The following is a 27,368-nucleotide window of genomic DNA, read 5'->3' on the forward strand; positions in this document are numbered from 1 at the left end:
CTTGAGAACACAACTATGCTTTGAATAAATTTGTGTACCTCTTATCAGAGGTGTAGATGAGTATCTTTTTTTCCTTTCTTTTAATAGTACAGCTGTGAGTTTCTGGATGATGGTTGATGAATGAAAGCAAAATTTATGTAAGAACAGGAGCTACCCAACTGAATGTGAGTGTGGGAGAAGGGTCAAGGTTACTGGAAGAAAGGAGAGAAGGAGAGAAAGAGATAGTGTGAAAATGAATAGAATACTTTTCTCCTGACCCAAAACAGAGATTATGTTCAACGTCACACTTGCTTCTAATTAGCTAATGTTTGGTTTACTTTGATTCTCCTGTTTGTGTTTCTTAAAGAAGAGCAAAATATGGGGCTGCCAACATTTTAAAATTTTTCTGATAAGGACTTTGTGTCATTTCATAAATTGTGCAGTGATCCCACAGGAACCTCATTGAAACTCCCAGGATATGGCATTTACGTTGGACGAAACCTTTGATACAATCTAGTCCTTTCTACTTAGTGTACTCCAAGGGTCAGTAGCATTGGCATCACCTGGGAGCTTGTCAGAGCTGCAGAACTTCTAGCCTCACATCCGAACCTCTAAGTCAAAGCTACCTTTTAAACTGGATGCCCAAGTCATTTACATTTACACACATTAAAGCACGAGAGGCTCAGATGCAGTCCATCTCCTACTCTATGTAGGAACCAAATGAAATGAATGTTGGTATATCCTAAGATGATAAAATTATTATTATAATGGCAGGTAAAGAAAGTTTAAAGTTCTTTTTTTTTTTGTCTTTTTGCCTTTTCCAGGGCCTCTCTCTGCAGCATATGGAGGTTCCCAGGCTAGGGGTCCAATTGGAGCTGTAGCCGCTGACCCACACCAGAGCCATAGCAATGCCAGATCTGAGCCGAGTCTGCAACCTACAACCACAGCTCATGGCAACACCAGATCCTTAACCCACTGAGAAAGGCCAGGGATCGAACCCGAAACCTCATGTTTCCTAGTTGGATTCGTTAACCACTGCACCACCACCACGGGAACTCCAAAGTTCCATTTTTTAAGTAGGAAACAACAACATATAAGCCAAAACCAATCAACCAAACACACCCCACAACAAAAATGCTGGGAAATCAAAGATAAATGTAGAAACTTAAATGGGAAGAATTAAGAGTAGCATCAAGATAGCATCAAGACAAACAAACAGCTAGAGATGGAGGTCAAGATACAGGACAGATTGGGAACCAGTGGTCCAAGGGCTCAGAGTGACCTGGGCATGATTCTATGCACTTAGTAAATAGGGGACACTTCTCTGATGATTCTCAAACAACCCTGGTCTGTGGAAAGTCCTCATCAGGAAGTCTACAAGAGAAGTCTTTATCTTTAACAGTACCGAAGTATTTGTTTGTTTTAGCACAATTTTGTTTGAAGCAAGAAAGCCATGTTTTGAGACTGTTGTAGCAGGTGTTTTTCTTAATCTTTCTCTCTCTTTTTTTTTGGGGGGAATTGCTGAGTTCAGAGGAAATGAGTACCCTTTTATTTAAATTTCCTGAGATTAGAGGAAGAACATATTGCCAAACAATGCCTCTTCACTTCAAAACCTCTCCCCATAAATTATTTGAAGATATCTTATTAAAAGTCTGTAAAATTTCCTATTAAGAATGGTTGATTGCAGTCCAGAGCATCATAGCTTTGGTGCTTTCCCTGAAATACCACAGCTGTCGGGAAGAAATATATTCTGAGACAAAAGGTTTTGTTTCCCCAGCAATAAATTATTTCAGTGATATCTCAAGATAGATAAAACTTTCACTTATGTTTGAGTGAAGGAAGATTCTACTGATAACTTGTTAAAAAATCTATAAAAAGAATATGAGAATGTAGATGTAGATAGCAAATTAAAATCAGACTTCCTTTAAGTTTAGCAAAGCACTCACTTGCCAGTGAAGATTATTATTATGGATAATGAAATGATTTACTGGAAAAACGTGGAAATGACATTCAATATGGCCACATCTCTGCACAACCTCAACTTGGTATTTTCAACTTTAACCTTGGAGCCATTAAGGAAAAAAAAAACTTATTTCTAGTAATATTTTATGTAAATTGCTAAACAGAACCCCTGCATATGGTGATATGGATCCTAAATGAAGAAGGAAATGCCTTGTTTGTGGTGCTGATGTAATAATCCATTGATTTCATTGTAGCTGAGTTCTTTAAAACAAAGTTGCTGTCCCTAATTCTTTCAGGTAAACCCTCCATTCCCTGATTCCCCTTATCCCTAAACTAGGAGGATCCTCTTTATCATCATCATAAGAGAATGTATTTTATCAAGAACATTCATTTCCATAGTTACAAATAACCTTTTAACCACTGGAAGTAATGATATACATGGAGCAAGTTGCTAAAGACTTCTGATTTTGTTTATTTCCTATGAATCTTTCCAGGGAATACTAGGCTCATAAAACATTTTGTAGACCAGTAGAACTTTTGTTTTCAACTCTGCTGTGAGGCTAGTGAGAAAAATTTGTTGTGTCTTTACCATTTCCAGAGTGACGTTAATTAACAAAGATCCAGTCCATTTTTCATCTAGTCCCTGAAAGCAATTCTGCTGACTTCCGGCAAATGTAGATCTTTAATATTTAAGTAATGGCTGTCACCAGTGGATAAAGTTGGGGGTTTGAGACCTCAGTAATGATAATACTCACCAACTCTGATGAATACAGCAAAGTGATACAAAATGCCACTAAACATTGATAAAACAGTAATAACTTTAAATGTGTGATAAAATAATTCTATGGTCCATTCATTTTTAGTTTAGAGATGATGAATAAATTGTGTTAACATACATTTTTGAAATTAAAACTGAAGGCTCCTTTGTAACGTTTTAAAATAAAAAATATGCGTCTCAAAAATACACACTGCCCTTTCACAGAATGTCTGAAATTAAAAAATGATACAACTCCCTGGGTACTAGAGTGCATATTATTAGCAGTCTTATGTTTGAACAACCTCATTTTGCCTCGAATAAGAATCTGCACACAGTAAGTACAGGCTGCCTCCTGCAGCCTGCAGTTGTTAAAAGAACATCAATCATTTGAACAAGGTCACAGGCAACAAAGGCCAGTGAGGGTTCAAAGTTTACAGGTCCAGGCATTTATCAGGTAGAAATAGGCTACATTTCAATATTTTGTAAGATACCCTTTTATGAAAAAGCTATCAGTCATTGTATAGCCTAGCAAAACTATGGTTAGTCCAGTGAACAAAATGAATGATGACAATGAATCAAGAACCCCTTTATGAGTTTACATTTTTTGCAGGACCACCATGGCTTGAACACACGTTTTCAATTTCTATAAGGATGTGATTATGATGTAGGGATGGCTTCCTCCCTCTGGCAAAAGCAAAAGATGTATCAAGAATGCCTGTACGTCTGATAGGCAGATTAGGATCAATTGGTTAAGGAAATCACAGAGCTAGTATTACTAAATACCATGCAAATTATCTTTTTCCACTGACTTTTGTGATACTTCAGATTCTTTTTATGGGAGAGATATAAAAGAGAATGCTTTGGTTGTATTTGTCTTGTTTAATTGCATCAATGTTGTTGTCTACTACCTGATGGTGTCTTTAAAAATGAGACTTGGTGTATTGCCTTTCTTTACTTTTTTTTTTTTTTTTTCTGGTGATGCCTGTGGCATGTGGAATTTCCCAGGCCAAAGATGGAACCTTCACCACAGCAGTGACCTGGACTGCTGCAATGACAATGCCAGATCCTTAACCCTCTGCCTCACAAGAGAACTCCTGAATTTTTTAATCTGAGTTTTAGATCTGGTGTTTTCCTCATTTCGGCTTTGGATATGCCTTTTCTCACTCATTGGAAATCTTGACTTTTAGGGACCTCAAGTCTTTCAAGTTCAGAGAACAAATAAACTTCACTTTCCCAAAGTGTGTGACCTTGCATTTAATGGGAAAGAACCCTTAGCATTTGAGTTTATTGTTTACAGCTTTATTGAGATATAATTCACACCCCATACAATTCACCCATTTAAGTTCCATGGTTTTTAGTATATTCAGAGTTGTGTAACCTTCACTGCAATCAGTTTTAGGACAGTTCACCATTCCAAAAGGAAACTGTACCCACCAGCAGTCAACCCCTATTTTCTCTTAAACATTCCCAGCCCTAGGCAACCACTATTCTACTTTTTCTTTCTATAAATTAGCCTACTCTGGATGTTTTATAGAAATGGATCATATAATATGTGGTCATTTGTGATTGGCTTCTTTCACTTAGCATAATGTTTTCAAGGTTCATTCATGTCACAGCCTGTATTCACTCCTTTTTATGGGCAAATGATATGCCATTAAATGACTACATCACCTTTTGTTTATCCATTCATCAGTTGATAGAAATTTGGGTTATTTCCACTTTTTGGCTATGATGCCAACACTGCTCTTAACATTCGAGCTCAAGTTTTTGTGTGAACATGTTTTAATTTCTCTTAGAAATATACAAAGAGTGGGAGTTCCCTGTTGTGCGAAGCAGAAATGAATCCAACTAGTACTCATGAGGATGCGGGTTCGATCCCTGGCCTCGCTCAGTGGTTTAAGGATCCGGCGTTGCTGTGAGCTGTGGTGTAGGTCACAGACACAGCTCAGATCCCGAGTTGCTCTGGCTGTGGCTGTGGCCGGAAGCTGTAGGTCCAATTCGACCCCTAGCCTGGGAACCTCCATATGCCATGGGTGTGGCCCTAAAAAAAAAAAAATGGTTGAACCATTTTTACATTCTTACAAGCAATGGAGGAGGGCTCCAACTTCTCCACATACTTTCTAAAACTTGTTATTACAGTCTATGCGATTATTGCCTTCTGGGTTTATTTGTACCATTGTTACAATGCCAGAATTAGCTATTGAAAAAGTCTTAGGTTGAAAAAAATATTTCCTTAGTAGAAAAAGTATTTAATAGAGATAAAGCACTTAAATTTTTATAGTACTTTTAATTTTTTGAGAATTTTCATATCTTTTAGTATACTCTAAAGGATTAAAACTCCACTTCTGGAGTTATGTCATTACACCCTCATCCTCATGAATCCCACCTGAACCCAGAAGTTTTCTGTAATCATCATAGGTAAGAGACTCTAGGATGGACCAGATAATATGATTAGTAAATGGAAATATAAAGTGAGTCACACATGATGTCACCCAGGCTGAGTCAATACTGTCAACATTTGTCAAAAATATATATTAAATAATTTGAAAAAATAACTGTATAAGACACTTAGATTCTGAGAAAGCATAACTTTCATTGGCTACACAATATTCCTTCATACAAAAGGATCATAATTCATTTAAACATTTCCCTAATTTGGGGGTGTGTAGGCAGTTTCCAAACTTCACTAAGATAAATTATGTTGCAATGGATAATATAGCAATTTCTCCTAGGCCAAATAAAGAGTTGATAGACTGAATTTCCTATTGCTGGCTTTGGCTTCATGGAGATCCAGTCTGATATTATCTCAAGATTGTGTGAAGTTGATGCAAAACAGACCGGGCTTCACTTAGCAAGGGGCTCATCCAAAAGACCCCCACGAGCCCACTGAACAGGGACATTCCAAGAACTCAATTTATCTGTCTTAAAAGGTTAAGCTTGCACGTTGACCCTGCCAAGATTCAGATCTGTGCTCCCAAGAAGGCTGTATGTTCTGAGACTGCTGCTGGCCCTGAGTAGCCATTCCCTTCAGTTATACCGGTGCAATTTCTTTATCCCTGTGACTGGGAGGCCAGGACTCTATGATCTAACAGAAATTTCTCTTCCCAGTTGGGACTGACTTTGCAGTAGAGACCTCTCTCTTTTTCCAAAGTAGATTTCACTATAGTAGAAAGACCATGAAAGAAAGGACATATGGTATAGTAGAAAGAGTATTGTTACACTTCAATATATGAATCGAATACAAGAAGCATACCAAAATGGAATGAGTATAAGATTAAGTGTCATGGGAGTTATCGTGGCGGTGCAGCAGAGATGAATCCAACTAGGAACCATGAGGTTGAGGGTTTGATCCCTGGCCTTGCTTAGTGGGTTAGGGATCTGGCATTGCTGTGAGCTGTGGTATAGGTCACAGACATGGCTCGGATCTGGCATTGCTGTGGCTGTGGTGTAAGCCGGTGGCTATAACTCTGATTAGACCCCTAGCCTGGGAACCTCCATGTGTCATTGGTGCGGCCCTCAAAAGACACACACACACACACACACACACAAAAGATTAAGTGTCATGAAAGCTTTAGTCAAGTCTTCCTCTCTTGTACTAGCTGTGTGACCTTGGATGAGTCACTAAACTTTTCTGAGCATTGGCTTCTTTTTACAAAATGAGAGAGTCTGATTACATGCTTGCTATAGACCTTTTTATCGCCAAAGCCTTATGCTTTCCGAAACAAAAATATTATTAGACTAACAAATACATAGAATTTTCTGAAGAGTGTGAATGATGCTGCTGGTGGTATATGTGAGCCTGTTCTAATTTGTATGTTTGTGTAGATGTCACACAATATTATTTGTTTGGTTCTTTAAAGTTTATAAAATAGTTACATTTTGTGATCATTCCTTAATTCTCATTTACCCCTGTTTCACATATTAGAAACTGGAGGCTTGTTAATTTGCCCAAAGTCATGAATCTACTCAGGGGCAGAGCCCAGGGCTCAAACCCATATCTTCTGTATCTAAAGTCCATGCTCTTTTCCTACATCACCATTCCCACCCATATCAGCTATTTCATGGTTCAGGCACATTGAGAAAACATTATAGGTGAATTTTAAGACCAGATTTTTATGTGCATGGGGGAGAGGGGGAACATGGGGTGTATACAGAATGTTCCATCAGTGGTCAGAGTTGATACCCTCTCTTAAGCCAATCACTCCATGTATTACCACCCTCTTCCCCCCCCCCCCCCCCCCGCCCCGGTCACATCATGGCCAAGTTCTTCTTTTGTTTGTTTGTTTGTTTTGTTTTTAGGGCCAGATCTGCTTTATATGCAAGTTCCCAGGCTAGGGGTCGAATTGGAGCTGCAGCTGCCAGCCATAGCCACAGAAATACCAGATCTGAGCTGCGTCTGTGACCTACACCACAACTCACGGCAATGTTAGATCCTTAACCTACTAAGAAAGACCAGGGATCGAACCCTTGTCCTCATGGATACAGGTTCATTATGCTGAGCCATGATGGGAACTCCATCATGCCCAAGTTCTTAAATGCCATTTTTTCACTTCCCAGTCACTCTTTGGGCACTGCAGTCTGACCTCTGCTCCCAACACTTCTCTGATAAGGCAGTCTGTGGTAGATCCCTGCTTGGGGAGAGGGGGCTCCTGGCTGACAGGAGTGCCCCCTTCTCAGCCCCAATACGTGGTAACAGGCCATAGTTGGCTGTTCACATTAAGTTACCATACCCCTTGGCAAAGGCTTATAATTTGAGTAGATGCATATTCTGGGCTGGGCCAATCTCCCAGAAGGTTGGAGCTTGAATAGAAAGCCAGAGACTGGAAGTGATAGGAACTGAGCTGGTGAAAGGTAGCACACTGGAGACCGAGGCCTCCACCAGGTGCCTGCAGCTGTCTTGAGTCAACTCTTCCTCTGACTTTTTACACTACCGCTTTTCTTGCTTAAATTACTTTCCAAGGCTTTCTGTCCTAAAACTCTTAACCAGCACATTCAACAGCAATCCTTTTCTCTTTAAATCTAAAGGACATAGTTGTCAATTCCCTTTCTTGAAACTCCCTGTTGGCCTTCATGACACCCCCTCCTCATTCTCTTCCCCCTTCTTAGATGATGTCTTCAGGGGGTCCTCCCCCGATTCTCTATCCCCTTGGCTCCATCCTTAGATGCTGCTGCTCTTATTCTAACTTTTCACCTGGATGATCTGACTACTCCTACGGCTTCGGCTACCGACTCTATCAGTCCTAAAACATTTTCCCCTTAAATATGTCATCTCTCTCTCTAGTCTTCCGGCCTTGGCTCATGCCCTACAGGGGTTGCCACCCATCCCCAGTCCATTTCCTCTGGAGAGCTCTTCTGCATCCTTTTGGCTTCAGCATGGACATTATATCCCACAGGAGGGATCTTCCAATGTTTTTGTTCTCATAGGTACCGAATTCATTTTTTTAAAAATTAGGCACCCCCTTCACAATTTATGCTCACCATCAGAAAGTGCTATCATAAGTTTAGCAAGTTTACAAAGAGGCAATTTCTGGCTTACTGGCAACATTGACATTTTAAAATAAAACTGGAGTTTAAATACCTTAGGAGTTCCCGTCGTAGCACAGTGGAAACGAATCCGACCAGGAACCATGAGGTTGCGGGTTCAATCCCTGGATTCACTCAGTGGGTTAAGGATCCAGCATTGCCGTGAGCTGTGTTGTAGGTCACAGACGCGCTTGGATCTGGCGTTGCTGTGGCTGTGTGTAGGCCAGCAGCTGTGGCTCCAATTAGACCCCTAGCCCGGGAACCTCCATATGCCACAGGTGCGGCCCCCAAAAAGACAAAAAGACCAAAAAAAAAAAACCTTAAATACTTCAGTGATTTGATGCCTTTCATCACCCTTTTAAGGAATACATAGACCTATTTTTTAATAGTTCAAAAACTTTTTTACCATTTCTCGTTCTCTTTAAATTTATATATTCATTCAATCTACCCCAGAGGATTTCACCCTCATTTAAATTATCTTAATCTTGAAAGTCTGTTATTGATTGCTCTCTCATAGTTCTTTGTCACAGAAATATGTAAATAAATTGAAAATTTTTAAAAAGTCCTATGATCACAGACCTTTAATAGTTACATTTTTTTTCTGGATTATTTTCATTACAATTACACAGTATGTGGCAGTACACAATTAAACAAAAGATTATAAAATATATCACAAATTTTGATAAATATTTATTAACCATGAAAAGTAAATGGTTAATGAGACAGATAAGTCTTTTTAAAAATTGATTTGTATATCCATGAATGGTTATTAATTATTATCAGAATGAGATAGTATTTCCACATCAATTCTATTGCAATGTATTTACATGTAAGCATTTTAAACAGAATCAAATTTTTATTAGGGAAATGTCATTTGATTCTTTGAGTTCCCTCCAAAATGTGTGTTTAATATAATTATCTAGAATAAAAAAATATTAAAATTTTTCTTTTGGTTAATAACTATATTATATGCTCCTTTAATTTTGTAAAAGGATTTGTGCTTCAGCTATTAGAATAATTTGCTTCCTCAACTGCTGGGACATAAATCCAAAGCTTTTAGCAAAACTTATGGAATGGCTATTAGTTTTATTTACTTTTTACTTAACAGAATCTTATTTAAGCCACAATGTTCAGACAGCTGGGGAATATCAAAATGTTTTTAATTTCAAAAATCCTCTTTTAGTCATTTTTTTTGCTAAAATTATTTTATGTCGCCACATATTTTTTTTTATCAAATCCTAAGAGCTTCTGAATATAATACTTCAGATTGAAATACCTAAAATACACCCTAGTTGGCATAAACAGTTCTCACTCTTAGGGTGGATGCATTTGGTCTTTCTTCATGGAAAGAAATAAATTGTTTTATGGTCTATTTGGCTTTAGGTTATGTGAGTGTGTTTTTATTTAATGACATCATAACTGACCCGGCTGTTCCATTAATGTTCACATTTCTCTGACTTTACAGCATCTTGTGTCCTGCTGGCATTTCTGAAGGGCAATTATTGTCTGGAAATGGAACATCAGAATGAATTAATTTAATCTACAAACTATTTTTAAAGCTATTTTCTTGGCAAGTTTTTATCACATGGTTTATTTGATTCAGGTAAGACTGATTAAAGAAACTAAATTAGATGCAACGGCAGAACTGTATTGATCACATGTTGACAGAATTAAGTTATATTGATTACATGACAACCAGCCTTAAAATCAGAATTGTTACAATGACTAGGCACTCAATAAATGCTTTCCTGAGTAAATGAATAAGGAATGGGAAAATCCCACACAGATGTCTGAATAGTTGCTCGGAAAATTTCCTGTAAACTCTGCCTACTTCTGACATTTCTCCTGTTTCTAATTCTCCCTCAAAGAAAATTAGTATCAGCAGCTTAATTAAGTCTGTACCAGGTGTCGGCATTGTTCTAAGTGTTTTTCATGTATTAATTTAATTATCACAATGCTATGGGGTTCCTAGAAAGATTAAAAGGATTCAACTAGGCACATTTAAACTGTCCACTTAAATACATTTTGTCTGAAATAGTTGTTTTACCCATCCACCTCTCTGAGTCTGCACACAGTGGCCACAGATTTCATCATCCTTAACCTGCTTGGAGAAAATGTTCACATTTACAAATCGTGGAAACTCTGAGAATTGGCAGTTGATTCTTCACTGTTTGCATCTGTTGATATTCCTCATGAAGACTTTGGTTGTCTTACATCCTGTACTGACAGAGAGCTCTACACACAGAATATTTATCAAGACCAGGCTATTGGGCTATCCCTAACTTCTGCCACATCTCCCAAAGGCGTTTTACAGAGTAAGAAATTTTAGTTTCTCTTCTGAGCTTTTTTGGTTTTCTTGGCATTGCCAAAGGGCAGTCCTGCATCCACTTAAGGTTACAGGGTATGAAATAATATTCTTGAGTGCAGAGCTTCAGCAGCATCCCATTATCTATAGAATAGGGTGACCAAATGTGTTGGTTTGCCTTGTACACTGTTTTTGTTGTTGTTTTGCTTTACTGATCATTTCTTTCACTGTGCAAAAGCTTTTTAGTTTGATGTAATCTCACTGGTTTATTTTTGCCTATGTTTCCCTCACCTGAGGATACATATCCACAAAATTATTGCCAAGATCAATGTCAAAGAGCATACTATGTCTTCTTCTAGGATTTTTATGGTCTCGGCTCTTACATTCAAGTCTTTAATCCACTTGGAGTTTATTTTTTGTACATGGTGAGAGAGAGTAGTCCAGTTGGATTCCTTTGCATGTAGCTGGGCAGATCTCAACTTTGGGGATCCAGCTTCTGTCATGGTCTCTATTGTACGTGAGACAGACATGCAATTAATAGAATTCTCATTGTAACACATGGTTCAATGTGGAAACTAACCTTCCTCTTTACTGGATCTCTTCAAGGTGCAAAGCAACTAATGCTAACCCTTTCAAAGATGGTGCCAGAGTACTTACTCATAAAAAACAGTGTCCTTAGACGGGAGCATCTAGGGACAGATAATTCTTATCATCTCCAGTGATGGTTGGAGAGATGGTCAATGATTCTGCACGTGCCGGCCTCTTTGTACCCTTCTCAGACCATCACTGCGCTGGGTCAGAGAGAAATGAGGAGGTTATAGATTAGATATACATGAAACATGTGCAGGAAATTCAGACTGAGCAGTCCTACCAAAAATGCATGAAGTGGTTTTAGACGATTTACCATTTATCACATGATGAAAATAGCATTTTTTTTTTTTGGTAATTCTTTTTAAAAAGGTTTCAGTAAACCCTTTCAACTGCTGTCTTAGACTGGGTCTCTGAGGAGTAGACTCTGAAATGGAGGTTTATTCAGGAATGCTCTTGGGAACCACACCTGTGAGGCAGTGAGGGAAGAAGGCTTGGGCAGAAGGAAAATTGAACATTGATGCAGGTGCAGCAGAGGTCTCAGTTGATCCTATGGGGGTCCTGAACCTGGGAGGGTCTGTCAGGCTTGTCCCCATATGAGGCCAGGTCTTTATTTTTCCCCAAATCCCACCTCCTTATCGGTGATGGATTTTAAGATGGAAGCTGCTCCTGGGGCGAAACCACTTAGGTTGCTTCCATATCTTGGCAGCTACAAATAATGCTGCTGTGAATATTGGAGTGCATGTATCCTTTCAAATTAGTGCTTTCTGTTTTTTGTTTTGTTTTGTTTTGTTTTTGTTTTTTTCCAGATATATGCCCAGGAGTGGAATTACTGGGTCATATAGGAGTTCTAGTTTTACTTTTTTTAAGAAACTGTCTCTTCCTTCTTTTTGCCTCCCATTCTGTTCTTCTCAAATGTTAACTATAAACTTTTCCGCATCCAGGTCTTGGATTTTTCTGCCTCTTTGCCTTGATTCCTGTTGTTCCCAATCCTCAACCTCATTCTCCTTTCCACATACCTGTTTCCTACCTGCTTTTTCCCAAGCTCCAGATAACACTTCTTTTATTTTATTTGGTCTTCTTTTTTTTTTTTTTTGTCTTTTTTAGGGCCACACCCACACATATGGAGGTTCCCAGGCTAGGGGTCCCATTGGAGCTGTAGCCACTGGTCTATGCCAGAGCCACAGCAACAGCAACACAGGATCCAAGCTGTGTCTTCGACCTACATTATAGCTGCATCCTTAACCCAGTGAGCAAGGCCAGGGATCAAACCCATGTCCTCATGGATGCTACTCAGGTTCACTAAACACTGGGCCACAACGGGAACGCTCTTCTTTTTATTTTAAATTTAACTTATTTCATTAATTTTTTTGGCTTTGGCATGCAGCAGTTTAATGTGCAATCTCAATTCCTTGACCAGGGATTGAGCCCAGGCCACGGAGGTGAAAGTGCCAAATCCTAAACACCAGACCACCAGGGAATGCCCCACCTAACTCTTCTATGAAGTCGTTTTCTCTATCCAGATCTCTGTTCCCTAGCACTTTAATTCTTTTGGATGATTTATCACATTTTATATCTGTAATTCTTTAAGTGTGTGTTTCATCTCCTCTTCTTTCCTCCAAGCACTTTAAGACCAAAGGTATTATCTTATTTATCTTCATATTACTCATAGTTTCTAGCACAGTGTCCATACTCAGTGAACACTTGTTAAATAAATGAATATGTGAAAGAACAAACCAGTGAATGAATGAATGTGTGTTTAGCACAGATGCTGTGCATGAGATCAGCATGCATGGTGTAGTGAAAGAGACTTACCAGGGTTTTTTAAATCGAATTGGTGATCATTGGTAAAATTTACAAATCCATTTTAGGATAAGGTCTGTGCATACAAAGCAGTTAAAAATCTTTCCTTTTTGTGTTGCTGATTTCTTGGGATTTTTTAGAATGCTTTTGGCATCTTGCTACAAAAAGAGGAGGGACGATCTAAAGTGTGGAAGTCCTTATTCAAAAGGTCCTGATCCATGGTTTTGCCTCCGCCCAGGACAGCATGTTCCAGCGGAGTCAGGAGTCCAGCCAGCAGCTCAGATACTGACGTGTGACGCCCATTGTATGGAGATTCTGCCCCCGAGATTCCTCCATAAGGAAGAGCCAGGATTTCATCTGATCATAATTCAGGCCAAGCTACAGGGGACCCCTGACTGCATGGTTCAGAATTTTTTGTGTGTATCCCCCATAATGCTTAGCACCTCACCTAACACAGAATATATGCTCATGGCTCAAAAAAGAATAATACAGTAGCTCTCCTTATCCACAGAGGATACATTCCAATACCCCCAGTAGATGCCAGAAACCTCAGATAGTACTAAAGTCTATATAAAATATGATTTTCCCTATATGCTTATCTACGGTGAGGTTTAATTTATAAATTAGGCTTAGTAAGATAACAACCATAATAATAAAACAGAACAATTATAACAATATACTGTCAAACAAAATGCGGTCAGCCTCAGAATATTTTAATGGCTCTTTATCTATTGAGAATGTAGAATCAATAAAAGCATGGGCATTTTTTTTAGCAGCTCAAATGATACAAATTTATTATCTCAGAGTTCTGAGGTTCTACCTAAGTTCATGTACATGTCAGTACATGTCAGTATATGTCAGAAGTCTGATGTGTGTCTCATTTGGCTAATATCAAGGTTTAGCAGGGTTGGGTTCCCTTCTGGAAGGTCCTGTCTCAATCAGGTTGTTGGTGGAATAGAGTTGATGCGAGCTCTGGTTTTTTGGGGGGAGGGGGATTGGTGTTGTTTTTGTTTTTGTCTTTTTATGCTAGTTATCATCTGAAGGCTGTTGCTAGCTTCCAGAGGCTATCCATATAGCCATGATTTGGTCCATGGCCCCCTTCTTCTGTCTTCAAAGATTCCCAGGCATTCTTAGCACACCAAAAACACTGGCAGGTTTGGAAGTACAGAGTAATAAGAGCTAAATATACAATGAATTCTAAAAAGAGTGAGGACATTAAAAGTATAAACTAAGGATAGGAATATAAAATATGTATGTCACTAGATGCTTTATTCATAAGGTTATTCTTATGCCCACCATAAGAAGTGACAAAGGTTCAGTTAATGATTTCAGTAGATATTCATAGATCACATGGGCATTCAACACGTAGATCTAGAATTTAGGACAAAGGGATAATTCTTGAAGAGGTTCTGAATAAATAAGTAGAGACACCTCAATCAATTCTCATTGGGTCCATAAAAGACATGTTACTTTGTGATTTTTATCACTTCTGTGGATCTTACAATTTTCTTAACTAATATATCTAAGACTTTTGAATCTCAAACTAGAACAAAATGATCTAATAATGGGGTAAACATAATATAAGTAGGCCTGTTTTTAAAAATCCTCCTAATTTTATCTGATATCAGCTTATCCAACTTTAGAAAGACTCAGACTTTGGTCAATGGCACCAGTATCAAAAGATGAGCCAGCCTCTTCCATCCCATTCCAGTGTTGTCTCAAAGTCCCAGCTCTCTAAACTATCTATTGGGAATCCCAACTGTTATGACAATTTCCAAAAGTATATACTATAGTAACTGTACTTGATCTAGGCTTTTTTAAATGGGTAAGAAGAGAGGATGACATGGCATGAAGGTGAGGTCCATGGAATCCAAAAGCTAGACAGGACTTTACTGTTGCTCTGGCCCAATCCCATCATTGTTTACATGGAGAAGCTGGGTCCACCAAGGTCAAGAGATTTTCCCAAAGTCACTTAGAATCTGAGGCTTCTTATTGTCATTTCAGGATACTCAGGAGGATATTCAGATGGTTTTGTTTTCACTCCATAAGTGATTATGGAAGGCCTGTTTGTGTGTCTGGCATCACCCCTGGAGCTGGGCGTATTACTGAATGCACTAGACACCATCCCTGCTTGCATAGAGCTTAGAATCCATTAAGGAAAAGACAATTACACAATTGCAACAAAGGAGGACAGTGTCATGATAGGGCAAGTGAAGGATAATTCATTTATTTATTCATCAAAAAATTATTGAATGCTTATTGTGCACTGGGCACTGTTCATAGATCAGTGAAATCACAGTAGAAAACAGACAAAAAGCCTCTTTTCATAGGCATATGTTGGAGCATGGGCATCATACAATGAGTATAATCAGATAGTGGGTTAGAAGATGGTAATTATGGGAAAAGAAAAATGGAGCTGGGGTAGCAGGATCAGGCAGGGTTGGGAGACCTGGAGGTCCTAAGGGAAGGTCTCTTTGAGAAGGTGCATTTCATCAAGGACTTGGAGAAGGAGAGGGAGGAACCACACATGTGGGGGGTGGGGGGAAGGCTTTCCTGAGGCGGGATGTGCCTAGTGGGCTTACTGACACCCTGAAGGCCAGTGTGAAGGAGGTGACATGAAGGAGGGGAGAGGAGGAGAAGAGGAAGTCACCTGAAGAGCAGACACGGTAAACTTGAAGCTTCAGGGAACACCTTCCAGAGGAAAAGATAATGATGGGAGAAATGTGAAAGCTAAAATGAGACGCAGGGCTTTGCTCATAGGCTACATTTGAAGTCAACTGTATACATTCAACCATCGCTTTTGGAGTGCCTACTCCCATAGCCAGGCAGGTATTTATGGTTCATTTATAAACGATAAATGAAGAGTCTGAACGTTTTACAGGCTCTCTAGGGCTCACATCCATGTTCCATGAAATGCCCCCCCGAAGGCTGTCATTTGATAGAGGAGCCTAAAATTCGGCCACCGTTTCAGGGACCGAGAGCCCATCCTCAAAGGCTGTATCAGCAAAAACCTGATTTAAGTAGGGTCACCCCTTCTTGCCCTCGCTAAAACGCCTACTCAGAGGGAGTCGCGAGGCCCGGTGTTGGATGTCTCCCCGACCTTCTGGGACCGGCCAGGGGGGCGCGTGTGTGATTCTGGGCGTGTGTGATTCTCCCCGAGTTCAAGGGCAGGCCTGGCTCTCTTTTCTGACCTTGCTCAGATCTTCAGCCAGCTTACCCACTTAGGAAGTTCTCCTTGGCCTTGTGGAGCACAAACAGTTACAAAAGATGGCCTGGAATTTTGCTCCGGTTTCGTTTAGGGAGAAAAACCCTTGCGGGCAGGGGTTCCCAAGGCAAATCCCCACAGCCGTGGAACAAAGAACAGAACAGAACAGGTCGCTGCTCAGCCAGTGAGAAAACCCGGGGGGGCCGCCGCTCCCCTCCCGGGGGGGCCGCCCCCCCCACCCCCGTGGGCCCCTTGTTATGTAGTGAAGGGTGTAAATGCGGTTGATGGTTTTCTTTCCCTTCCTTTCTCCCATAGAAAGCAAGATGCACGGTACTTTCCTTAATTTTACCTTCATCAATCTTACTCGGTTTCGGCAAAGCTTGTTCCACGAACGCCTCCATGGGGAATGTTTTCTTTACCAAAGTTCATGATTCTCCTATTCAAATCACTAATTTCCATGGTTTCACTTCAGTGCTTTAGTGCTCCTCAGGCCTTTCAAGAATGAGCTCAATTATCAACCCCGAGTGAATCTGAAACCTGATTCGGTCTTCTTATGATCTGATTAAAGGAATGGGGTTTTATAAATGTCACTAAAGAAATACACAAACCTAGACTGCTAGAGGCTGGCCAGGCAATAATTTCCCACTGTGAACTTGTGGCTTATTATCTTTCCAATATTTGAAGCAGATCAGTGGTCCGGTGGTCATTGTGTGTCTTAGGGGGTTAGGATTTTACCATGAAAAACATTCCTTATAATACTTGACATGCACATTCCAAAAAAAAAATCCTATCATGAGACTGGCAGTTTCTAAATTAATTATTTGAGCTTGAACAATTCAAAAGCATCATCAAATTAAAACAAGGTAATTTGGCACAGAGGTTATTGCCCATCAGGTCTTCTAATTACTTTTCTGTATTTTGAAAAAACAAAAACAAAACAGTAAATGCTGAGATAATGAACTTTGGGGGCAGCGTACCACAGCAATCCCCTTGGTGATGGAAAAACAGCTCTGACTTCCAAACACACCCACCTGGTCTTTCCCAGAAAGATCTGTTTGCAGGAAGTGGCCAGTCTAAGACCTAGTCTCCTTAGGACTTTTTACAGCACAGTGGGCACAAATAGCACACACGGTTGTGAAGAAAGGAGAAATAAAACAAGAAAGAGAGAGACAAAAGTGTTTTTTAAAAATTCAACTTTTTGTAGTATAATTTACATATAATTAAGTGCATTTTATTTATTCATTGTTTAAATTTTATGGCCGCGTCTGAGGCATATGGAAGGTCCCAGGCCAGGGATTGAATCCAAGCCACAGAGAGGCAATGCAGGATCCTTCAACCCACTGTGTGGGGCTGGGGATCAAACCACACCTCCCAGTGACTCAAGCCACTACAGTCAGATTCTTAACCCACGGCACCACAGTAAGAATTCCCGAGTGCATCTATTTTAAATGTGAGGTTTAATGAGTTTTGACAAATGCATTCAGGTGTGTAATCACCAGTGCAATCAAGATTTAGCACATTTCTGGTACAACCACTATGGAAAACAGTATGGAGGTACCTCAGAAAACTAAATATAGAACTACCATATGACCCCGCAATCCCACTCTTACGCATATGTCCAGACAAAACTTTCCTTGAAAAACATACATGCATCCGTATGTTCATTACAGCACTATTCACAATAGCCAAGACATAGAAACAACCAAAATGTCCATGGACAGGTGAATGGTTTAAGAGGCGGTATATATACACAATGGAATACTACTCAGCCATAAAAAGAACAAAATAATGCCATTTTCAGCGACAGGGATGGAACTAGAGATTCTCATACTAAGTGAAGTAAGTCAGAAAGAGAAAGACAAATACCATATGATATCACTTATATCTGGAATCTAATGTACGGCACAAACGAACCTTACCACAGAAAAGAAACTCATGGACTTGGAGAACAGACTTATGGTTGCCAAGGGGGAGGGGGAGGGAGTGGGCTGGACAGGGGATCTGGGGTTAATAGATACAAACTATTGCATTTGGAATGGATAAGCAATGAGATCCTGCTGTGTAGCCCTGGGAACTATATCTAGTCACTTGTGATGGAGCACGCTGGAGGATAATGTGAGAAAAAGAATGTATATATGTATGTTTGGCTGGGTCACTTTGCTGTACAGTAGAAAGCTTATAGAACGCTGTAAACCAACTATAATGGAAAAAATACAAATTATTTTTTAAAAAAGGTATAGCACATTTCCATCATACAAAACCTCCCTGTGTCCCTCATGGTCAACCCAACTCTCCTTCTTACTTTCCAGGCCCAGGGCACCACTGATCTGTTTTCTGCCACTATAGATTAGAATTTCATATAAATGGAATCATGGAGTATGTACTCTTTTGTGTCTGGCTTCTTTTCTATCAAGTTTTGTTCTTTTTCTTAAGATCCCTTTATATACTAAAGAAACCAATCCATACTATAAATAACAGTTGTAAATATCCCCCCACCATTTGTCTTTTGTTATGATTGTTGTAGTTTGCTTATGGTGTTATTTTGTTTTTCCATCAAAAGTTTTTAATGCATTCAAATTTACTATTATTTCTTTTTTCTTATTGCTTCCAGACTTTTGAGTCATAGACTTTCCCCGCTGCAGATTACAAAAAGGAATTCATTCATGCTTCCATTTAGTAATACTCTGGTTTTATTTTTTACATTTAGATCTCGGATCCAATAGTATTTATTCTGATAATACTGTATGTTTTTAAACATTTTATTTTGGCATTTGACTTTTTCTTTATTTAGTAGTAATCTTAGCATTTTTAAGATTAATCAATCAAATAGTTTTATATTTTATCATTGGCATCTTTTCTGATTTTAATAGTATACATTCATTGTACACAGAATGAAAAGCAAAGTATAAAGAGGTAGGAAAGAAATTCCAAAAAGTTTATAAATGTATATTTTCATTTTCAGTATTTCATATTAATAGTATTTTATGTTATTGTGATAATACTGCCTATACCATTTTGCATCATCCTCTTTTTCACTTAACATTCTAACATAAGCACTTTCCCATGGTCCCAAAAGCAATTCATAAACACGCATTTTAGTACCTGCAAAATAGTCCATAATTTGGATATATTATGTCCTTACCCATTTTCTCCTTGTTGATTTATTTACTTTTTTGGTTACTTTTAATTGTATAACCAACTCTGTGATGACTGCATCTACATGGTTCAATTTGGAAGATAGATTCCAGAAGAGAAATTGCTATGTGAAAACTTAAGCACATTTTTTTTTTATAATCTTGATACATAGTGCCCAATGCTTTCTAGAAAAGTTACAGCAATTGACATTGCCACCTGTAATATATGATACTGTCATTACATCTTAGTACAGCATTTTTGAAAAATATCTTTTCCCTTTAACTAAGTTTTCTTTTTTAAATCGAGGAGGAAGTGACATGTTTCATATGAAGCAGATAAAAGAGCAATATTCAGAATACTTTTCATTGGCCAGTAAATTTAGTTTTATTCCTTAAAACTCATATAAGTCATTATAGTGATGTGTACATGATCAAAACACTACTAAAACTTCAGATGTATAATTTTCATTCATCTAATAAAAATGCCTCCTGTTAATTCTTTTAGCAAATATTTATTGTCTTCCATGTACCAGGCATTGTCTGAGTCACATGAAATATAGAAGTAAACAAAATAGTCACCCCTTCACATATTTAAGTTACCTGGCCAAGCCCTGAAGCATCCATTTGCTACATGTTCTAAATATTTGGCTGTCTTGAATCTATTGTGTTGCAAATATGTATGTATTCATTTATCAAATACACATACTGATTGCTTACTTTGTGCTTAGACACTGTTTTGGGATCTCAAGATAAACCAGTAAACAAAATGAATACCCTCCTTTAGGGAACTTATCTCTAGTAGGGAAGCACTCACCAAATGTAATAAATAAATAAATTACATAATATGTTAGGAGGTGGTAAGCACATGGGTCAACAGGGCAGGGAAGTGTCAGAAGCAGCAATGCACTACCTAGATGAAGCATCCTAACCCCCAATCTTCTCCACTACTTTTCCCATTAAATTCTCTTTCAGGGCAAATGTTTTTACATCTTTTTTTAAACTTATATTTTATTTTATTTACTGGGGGGAGAGGGGTGTCATGCCCAAAGCATGTAGAAGTTCCTGGGCCAGGGATTGAACACCAGCCACACTTGCAACCTGCACCACAGCCAGGGCAGTGCCCAATCAACCCACTGTGCCACAAGGTAAGTTCCTAAAAATGTATTTTTAACTAGGTTGTTTGTTTGTTTTTTAGGGCCACACATGAAGCATATGGAAGTTCCCAGGCTAGGGGTTCAATCAGAGCTACAGCTGCCAGCCTATGCCACAGCCACAACAGCAATGCCAGATCTGAGTCTCATCTTCGACCTACACCACAACTCAAGGCAACAGCCAGATCCTTAACCTACTGAGCAGAGCCAGGGATCAAACCCACATCTTCATGGACACTAGTCAGGTTCATCACTGCCAAGCCACAAGGGGAACTCCCAAAGGAGGTTTAAGCTTACCAAAAATTTGCAAAAATGGTGCACAGAGTTCCTGGCTACCCCCTCACCTAGCTTCCGGAAATGTTAACATCTTACAGAACCACAGGATAATTATCAAACACAGGAAATTAACATTGATACAAATTCAATTTTACCAGTGTTCCTCAAATGTTCTTTTTCTGCTCCAGTATCCTTTCTAGCATAGCACATTGCATCGGGTTGTTAATTCTCCTTAGTCTCCTTGAATCTGTAACAGTTGCATAGGCTTTCTGTATCTTTTATGACCTTAACACTTTTGTAGAGTACCCCTCATTTCATTGAATGTCTCTAAATTTAGATTTCTGATGTTTTCTCATGGGCACGAGGTTATAAATTTGGGGCCAGAACACTATAGAAATGTTTGTGGTGTCCTTCTCAGATTAAGAGGATCATGATGTCAGTATATTTTGTTACTGATGATTTTTAACTTTGATCATTTGGTTAAAGTTGTGTCTGAAAAGTTTCGCCACTGAAGAGTTATCATCTTTCCCTTTGCAGCTAATAAATATCTGGAGGAAGGTATTTGGGGAGTTTGCACATCCTCAAACATTTGCCCACTGATTTTTTTTTAGCATTCATCTGTGGATCTTGTCTGCAGTAAGTACTACTGTGATATTCACCTAATGGTGATTTTCTGCTCCCTTCTTTCCTTCCACATTTATTCAGTGAAATTCTGCTGTGAGGAAGAGCTGTATCTTCTTATTTATTTATTTATTCAATTATATGTCAGGTTAGACTCATGGATATTTAGTTGACTCTATGGATAAACTCCAACAGCATCAGTATTTATTTTGTTGCTCAGGTTGTTCTCATTTGTCCATCAGAAGCTCCATCCAGTAGATTTGTTTTCTTTTGACATGCCCCCGCCTTAATTTGAGCACATTTCTACATTCCAGCTCCACACATTTTCTTAGATTCACCTTTTATTTTCCCTGCTCCTGTCCTGCCATCTCTTCAAGAAGCCGTGGTTCCTTTAATTGGAGAGTGGTGTTTAAAAACAAACATCTGGACATTAGATGTGATCATTGAGACAGTACCATTCCTTCTAGGTCCTCTCAGCAGACAGCAAGGAAATTATTTACCTAAAAACCATGCACATATATTCATCAGTACCATCTATACCCATCTATATTTCTGTATATATCTTTATGTTTTGATCTGTGTATGTATGTATATATGTAGACATATATTCTTGTATATATACATATACCTAATATTATGAGTTTATGTTGACAGTTTGGAATCAATCCAGTATCACAGGGTTCATTTTAACCTTTCCTTATTTGCAACCTCTTTCACCAACAGTGAGAAATCAGGCTGTGACCACCTACAATCTATTTGCTCTACTAAACAATTAATGAGACACGTGTTTCCTAAATAGCATTCAGCATTTACCCATGATTATTTAATTCAGTTCTTTTCATCCCCCCTCTTTTAGTGTAGTTATGTTATCTATTTGCAGTGATTATAACCTACTTTAAGTTTCCTCTATATGCTGGTTAGTTTTGTTTTATTTATAAGGGCATATGAAAAAGGTATATGAGAGAGTTCCTGTTGTGGCTCAATGAGTTGAGAACCTGACATAGGCTCCAAGAGGATGAGAGTTTGATCCCTGGCTTCGCTTAGTGGGTTAAGGATCTGGCCGTGCCTCAATCTGTAGCATAGTTCACAGATGCGCCTTAGGTCTGGCATTGCTGTGGCTGTGGCATGGGCCTGCCGCTGCTGCTCCACTTCACCCCCAGCCTGGAAACTTCCATATGCCGCAGGTATGGCCATAAGAAGAGGAAAAAAAGGTAATGAACTACTATTAAAAACTATACCATATACTATAGGAAAAGGTAGACTGAAAGATCTTATTACTCTTTTTTTTTTTTTTTAAATGGCCATACCTGAGGCATATGGAAGTCCTGGGCCAGGGATTGAACCCAAACTTCAGCTGCAGTCAGATTCTTAACCCACTGCACCACATCGGGAACTCAATTATTAATCTTTTAAAACTCAGTTCTTGGTCCCATGTGGCAGTTACATAGGTACTTATTCAATGAAAGAATTAATTGATATGTAAATGCAACATGTTGATATTCTAAAAGCACAGGGACAATACTATTTGAAACTAAAATGATGGCATTGGAAAAACATGGCAGGGAAAGAAAAAAACTAGAAGAAAAAATATTAACAGAATCAAACCAAATCAGAGGAGAAAATGGCTTCAGATTCTCACTTTGGCTTTTTGGACTAAATTTTGTAGCTTTTCAATCAACACTTCTTAAGAGTCTTATACAAATTTGAGAAATGCCAAGTTTGTCAAAGACTTCTCAAAACCTGAGTAAAGCTCCTATCAGAGTTTAAGTTAGCTGGACAGCAGTTTCTTATAGTACCATTTTCTTATCCTTGTATCTCTATCATTTCTGAGGAGTCTTCTTTCCATTTCCCCGTGTCTCACTGTAGAATATAAAGAACTTTCAAAAAGAACACATTTAATTATTTCACATTGTAAATCTACATGCTTCCTCTAAATAAATGTCATAAGAGGCCACAAATAATTTCAATTTCCAAACAATTTAAATGTCTTTGTTCAGAGAGGTGGTGGGGGTACAGCACGCAGGGAAGGCTTCGCTTCTCTCTGTCCTCGGCTTTTGACGGATGTCTTCTGTTGTCATTTTTTTCTAGGTCATGTTCAAAGAAAGTCAGCCTGGGGTTCTTCATAAAGTCCACGAACGTGTTTTCCTTTCTAAAGTGGGGAGACGGGGAACTAGATATAACGTGTCACCATGTATGATGCAGAAGGAGCTTTCTGAGAAGAGTCTGCGTTAGATCCCTATCAGCTGGACTTCTCTTGAATATGCTCGTGCTGGCTTGTAAGCATCAGGTGGCTTTGCTAGTGCAGATATCCCCATATGTATGTACTGTTCTGCAGGAAAACTATCGCTTGCACCAAAACAGAACCTTTTCTCCTGTTCCTCGCGGATACTCCTCCTGAACCTTCCTCCTTCTTCCCTAATAAACTGTGCTCTCAGGAAAGAATCTGCACCAGTTTATGCCAACTTCCATGAATTCAAGTCCGCGGGATAGGGAAAAGGAGAAAGAAACCAGCATGGAGGAGGAGGGGAAAATACCAGGCACTGTGCTGGGATATTTATATTTATAATACATTTACATGTATATTTAATTTATATTTTAGGCCTCAAGTCTAAAATGAAAAATGGAAGGAATTTGACCGCCCTGTTAAAAAGAATATTAGTGACAAAGTAAAAAAAATTTAACAGATAGAGTCATCCATGTTCTGAAAGCTGATCTTCTACACTATCCACTGCAAAGGTTGAAAACAGCACCTTCTTTAACTTCTACTTGTCTCTTCCTCAGGCCCTGGCTAGTCTTGGCCTTCATATACCAGAATCTGAATAGTATTAGCCTAAGAGTAAATTGTTTTCACTGATGATCGGAAAAGATTCTGTTCTCCGATAGAGTTCACTTCATAAATATTTATTGAGCTCCTGCTTCATAAATCTCACTTCCTGGGAAAGGATGATTGGGAGAGGATGTACAGGGAATAAAATATCACCCCTATTTTCAGAACGCTCACAGTCCAATAATAAACATATTCACAGAGTGAGATTAGGGAATATGAGTGTGTGTATATCAGGACAGATCTCCACGCCATGTGACCTTTTCTTTCTAATCTCCATCAGGCCCCAGGAGTCTCACAAACCCCATGTGGACAGTTCTGATTTCCCTTTAACCTGCCATAAACATAGCCACTTTCTGTGTCTTGCAGACAATAATAAACAAGGCGGGCCAATGATAAATAACCCTATGAGGGCTGTTCTGTTTCCAGCTGGAAGGAGCCTCCTTACCCTTGTTAGTGCTCAGCAGGATTTAGGGGCTTAAGCTTGGTGTCAGAGCACCTTTTTCCTCTCCCAAGATACATTGCTTTTTCTTAGCTCTTATCTAGATTCACTCAGCCGTGTCTCTTTATTTATATCCTTGCCCCAACACATGGTGTATGTGAGGATGTGTTGGTCCTGACAGAGTTGAGAGAGATACCAAGTACCTCATCACAAGAACACAAGCATCTCCTCCCTTTAGATGGTCCTTTCTCTGCTGATGATGCTGGGGATGAATTCAGAACGAGGGAAGAGGACAGCTGGGGTGGGCATGACCACCATGACCTTCTGCTCATCCCTCCTGCCCCTCTGGGGTCCTGGTTGAGGGACAGGATTTGGCTTCAGGTTCATTTTCTCAGGAATTACCTAGGACTTGATGAGAAAGGGGACTTCTCTCTACTCTTGGACTCGCCCTAGGCAGTTTCATTAAAACGCCAGCTGCTTCAGCAGCTAAATGTCTCAGGTAGACACTGTTTATTGTGATGTGTTTTCCTGAAGGGCCTTATGTGCCTGGCCAGTGTGGTTGAGGGCCCGGCCATCACCCTGTACAGGGTGACCACAGAGTGGACCAAGCTTGTCTGCATAGAACACACACTGTTTCCTCATCCCGGGAGAGGCCACGTCTTGGTAGCTGCAAAGAGAGTTCTGAGAGGGAGACAGAGTCTCTTGCTGCCAGCTCTCCTTTGCTCCCTCCAAACCTAGAAAAACCATAAAGACAATCTCCTAGGAAAGGGAGACAGACCATAAATAGCCACAAGTGCCCTGGATTTTACAGGGAAATAAAAGATGAGTTCTTTGATTTACTTCCTTATCCCAAAGGTTTTTGAAACCAAAATCTTAGATCTCTTTGAATGAATCCTAAAAGATAGTCACCAGGAAGACAAAGCCAATACTTCTATTTTCTTTGTTGAATGTCCTGTGGAACTTGGGTCAAGATCTCACAGCTTTGTCTCAAGTCTCCAAATAATAGCTGGGAAAGGGGTCCACAAGACTTTGAACCGTGGGGGAGAAGAAGGCAATATTGCAGATGTAATGCTTATCATCTGTCTATATGATTGTGCATGCTTGCATAAACACTTTAAAGGTATTTTAAAGTATTTACAAGTCGGGGAGGATAGTCACAGAATGATTGCCATTTGTTACCTTAAGATGGGGGTGGTGGAGTGGGGAGCAAAGGGTGTGAAGGTAGGGAGGTTATTAATTTTTTCCTTTACACACTTCAAAGCTGTTCAAATGGTTATAATATGCGTTCATTTTTACACTTCTAATTAGAAAATAGAGCATTTTATTATTAAAAAAAAAAGGAGTTGGAAAATTTGCATGTGCACCTGAGGCTGAGAGGGGGATTAAATCAGAGCCTTGCTAACCAGGCAGGAGAGTGTTGGGGCACACTGAGCCTCTCGGACAGAGGGACAGAGCAGGGACTGCCCAGCAGGCTGTTCTGCCCCAGGGAGGCGGCCCTGAGGGCCTGTGGGAACCTGCACTTCCTCAATCCTGACCTCCAATCCATATCATTGAAGACCCCAGGGGTGATCAATCAAGAGTCTGGCTAGACCCGAGCCTAGAGGGAGAAGCTTGAAACCAAATGAGCTGATAACCAGGGAGCACCAGCCAGGCTGCAAGTCTATCTTCATTCTTAGTTACTGCCAAGCACTAAGTAGGTACCTTGGGGGCCAGAGAGCATGCAAGTGTCTTGCAAATTTCTTGTTTGATCTACCACCTGCCTATCAGTTGGTACTGCTCTTATTACCCATGTTACAGATGAAAAACAGAAGTTTAGAAAGCTATGTCACTTGTCCAAGTTCACTCAGCTTCCAACACAGTTCTATGGTGAAAATATAGTTATATAGTTCTAGTATATTAATATGCATTGCAATTATCTATTTATGTATTTATAATATATGCTACATCGCCTCCTAGTTTTTCCAGCACTTTACACACCTGGTTAATCCTCTTTCGTCCAAAGTCTCCTAAAAAGCAACAAACACACTGAATTGACTTCCATCGTTCACAGGGTCCAGTGTGTCATGGGACCTCACTAAATAGTAGGTAGCTGTGTTTACTTGCCAGACGCATCACTGACAGGACTCAGACCCCAAGCAGGCAAGGAGAGAAGCTCCCCAGTCAAGCAGGGGAAGCAGTGAGATGCAGGTCAGTCCCAGGGGAGAGCCTTAGGAACACGACTTTATGTGGAGAATGTGTTCTAAATTCTTCAGCCCACTCTTTCCTCATATCTTTCTCCTTTTCCTCTTCCTTTCCTTAGAAAAACATCTGAGTTTGTGTTCTGGGATAAGAGAAAAATGTGGGTTCTACCCAATTTAGTTCTTCCTCTACTGATCTGATTAGAATAAACAAGAGCCTCCTAGGACTTGTAAAAAAAAAAAAAAATCCTTACTCAGATCTTGGATGAATTATTGCTGAGAGGTTTTAATTGGCTGTGGTTGGCTTCTGACCTCTTGTACAGATTGATTTATGAGGTGAAGTTGCAATCAACTGTTGGAAAAATTGATAGCGTGGTAGCAGATAGAAGTTGCTGTTTGAATAGGGCTTGGAAAATATTTGTGCCATTCCAGCCCCCACCACAAAGGCTCCTTTTCATGTGTGAAGACGACATTTCCTAGGAATACTGATGGACCCTATACCAGCCCTGCCCGTTCTGTCTGTAAAGTCAGAACTGTTGCCATTTTCCAATCTGCGTGGGGGGAAATACTCAGTTAATGTGTAGAATTAGCTGTTTTATTTTCCCTGTAATTGTTCTTAAG

General features: G+C 39.5%; 1 long non-coding RNA gene across 2 annotated transcripts in view; it reads right to left on the bottom strand.

Annotated features, from left to right (window-relative positions):
* LOC125125266 (uncharacterized) overlaps positions 1-27,368 on the bottom strand; it is a 100,798-nt gene that overhangs the window by 11,012 nt on the left and 62,418 nt on the right. The window contains exons 4-5 of one of the 2 annotated variants that reach the window (XR_007134393.1): positions 11,184-11,317; positions 10,942-11,034 (exon numbers count right to left, since the gene is read on the bottom strand). This is a non-coding gene — a long non-coding RNA (uncharacterized LOC125125266). Of the gene's footprint in view, positions 1-10,941; positions 11,035-11,183; positions 11,318-27,368 lie in introns of those variants that run through there. The other variant, XR_007134391.1, reaches the window with a different exon arrangement.

Source organism: Phacochoerus africanus, chromosome 4, assembly GCF_016906955.1.
Source record: "Phacochoerus africanus isolate WHEZ1 chromosome 4, ROS_Pafr_v1, whole genome shotgun sequence".
NCBI classification, from domain to species: Eukaryota; Metazoa; Chordata; class Mammalia; order Artiodactyla; family Suidae; genus Phacochoerus; species Phacochoerus africanus.